Genomic DNA, 2,500 nt, shown 5'->3' with positions numbered 1-2,500 from the left:
GGGCCCTCCCTTCCGCCCCTTTCTCTCCACCGCCCCTGGGATTTGTAGTTCCGGCTGTGCCGCCGCCCCTCCCGCCTCCGAGAGGCTCCTGGCAGGTCGGTTCCTCCGCGTCCCAAGATGGGAGGCCCCCTGCTGACCGCCCCCTGCTGACCATCCCCTGCGCGCACGTGCCTCCCGACCACCCCTTGATCCTGCGCCTTGCGCTCCGGGGTCTGTCCTGGCCAGGCTGGCGGGGATGGGCGTGGGGGGTGAGAGGCGGGTTGGTTCGTGTCTCGCTGGGTCGGGGGCGTGTCTCCTCGCTCTGCCGGGGGACCTAGGGCCGACCCGCGCCTCTCGGGGAAGACTTGCACGAGGGTTTCGGGCTGGCTTTTCCCTTCAACCATCCGAGTTTCGTGCTTTAGTTCCTCAGATGAGACAGTCGGGATTGACTGGCCATTCACCCCCTCCTTGGTGTTTTGAGCATTCACGTTGTGGCAGGCGTTGGAGAAATGGCCAAGAATGCTCGCTCCAAGGCTTTGGGGAGAGTGTGGGAGAAGGACACGTGAACAGATCACCCAGCTGGGCGCTGTGGCTAAAGGACAAGGTGGAGCGGGGTGGGATTGGACAATCGGGGAGGCCGGAGTAGGGGGAGGGGTAAGAGTTGGTCAAAGAAGGTTCCTTGTAGCTCTTTGAGTTGGGTCCAAAAGCCCGCAGGCTGCCTGACATTTAGAAGGCACTCCTTGAATGAAGGAATGAATCTTCAAGGAGAGCCCTAAGCGGAGAGATAAAAATGCAAGGAGAATGGAAAAGCCTGTTGGGTGAGAGAACAGTTTCTGCCACTGTGGCCACAATTTGGAAAGAAAAAGGAGAGAACAGTTTAAAAGGAAATTTGGGGCCAGGTTGTGAAGGCAATTTTGCCAGGGTGTTCAGAATTTGCCCTATGAAGGCTTGTAATATCAGAGATCTTTTAAGCTGGGGAGCGACATGATTTAGTGTTGTTGTTTTTTATAAAGAAAATTGGTGGCTTTGGAGTTAGAATGGACCACAGGAGAGTGAGGCTCCAGGTCATTCCTGAGCTAAATCTAGTCCTACACTGTCTAGTCAGGTAGCCACTGGCCACGTGTGCTTGGGAAGCACTTGAAATATGGCTAGTCCACATTCACAACAGTAAAATACACACTAGACTTAAAAGGCTTAGTATGAAAAAATAATTAAAATATCTCAATAATTTGTTTTATATTGATTACATGTTGAAATAGTATTTTGACTATATTAAGTGAAATATATTATTAAAATTAATTTCACCTGTTTTTTTTTCAGTGGGACTATAAGAAATATTATATACATATACTAGTATATATATATACATGGCTTGTAGTATATTTCTGTTGGATAAGCGCAGCTCTGGAATGAGGTGATATGAAAGCAATCCCAAAGGTCTTCCCAGAACTTTCCTCCCAGAAAGCTATGGAATTGCCAAATTTTAACTCTATCCAGGTCCATCTTATTCAAAAATAAACAAAAACAAAAAACTGAGGCCCAGAGAGGAGCAGGGGTTTGTCCAAGAATACACAGCTGTGAAAAGCCTGAGGCAGGACTAGAACCCAGTCTCACTTCCCTTCCAGGCCAGTAGCCCTTTCTCCCCTGGGAAGAACTGTTTTGAAAGGGGGGTTTGCTCTGGTGCCTCATTGGCTGGGCACGTTTGGGTGGTTGAGATTGTTGGGAAGGGGCCTGCTTCAAAAGCTCAACACTCAGTAGGAGGCGCAATAGCCTGGGATGAGGGGTGTGGTGCTGCTAAGTAGCTGTTCAGTCTTGGACAAGTCCCTTCCTTTTTCTGAGCCTCAATTTAATCTTCTGTCAGATGAGAAGGATGGATCTGAAGATTTCCAAGAACCCTCAGCAATGGGAATTTATTTATTTTTTTTCATAATTAAAATGTTATGGGATTTTTTTTATTTAAAAAATGTTTTTATTGATTTTTGAGAGAGAGGGAGAAGGAGAGAGAGAGAGAGAGAAACATTGATGTGAGATAGATAAATCGATTGGCTGCCTCCTGAATTTACCCCTGACACACTCCGACCAGGGATTGAGCCCAAAACCTTGGCATGTGCCCTTATTACAGGATTCCAGGGCAGAAGGAATAGGGAATCTGAGACAGGAAAGTTAAAACAAGGCCAAACATTGTGGGCAGTTTGCAGCCAGCTTGTAACTAACAAGCCATTATCTTCCCCAGCCAAGGACATAGAACAAATGGTTAAAAAACCTCCATAATGAGAGAATGCAGAAAGGGAGGGGGAAAGGGAAAAGAACAAAAAAAGGGCAGTTTTTAGGGCCTTCTAAGCAGAGAAGCCAGCAGTTTCAAGGCTTGGCAAGATAAAGTTACCAGGTCCTTTTCATGAATTCTGGGAGGACCACAACAAAATTAAAAAAGGAACCTTGCCGAAACCGGTTTGGCTCAGTGGATGGAGCGTCGGCCTGCGGACTGAAGGGTCCCGGGTTCGATTCCGGTCAGGGGCATGTA

The 2,500-nt window shown here is 48.0% G+C and overlaps 1 long non-coding RNA gene across 1 annotated transcript in view; it reads left to right on the top strand.

Annotated features, from left to right (window-relative positions):
* The first annotated feature begins 36 nt into the window (after positions 1 to 36).
* Positions 37 to 2,500, top strand: part of LOC106725365 — a 16,604-nt gene continuing 14,140 nt past the window's right edge. Inside the window, exon 1 of the long non-coding RNA XR_001361247.1 lies at positions 37 to 95. This is a non-coding gene — a long non-coding RNA (uncharacterized LOC106725365). The remainder of the gene's footprint in view (positions 96 to 2,500) is intronic.

This window comes from Myotis brandtii, unplaced genomic scaffold (genome assembly GCF_000412655.1).
Source record: "Myotis brandtii unplaced genomic scaffold, ASM41265v1 scaffold103, whole genome shotgun sequence".
Classification (NCBI taxonomy): domain Eukaryota; kingdom Metazoa; phylum Chordata; class Mammalia; order Chiroptera; family Vespertilionidae; genus Myotis; species Myotis brandtii.
This window is presented reverse-complemented; position numbering and strand designations above follow the sequence as displayed.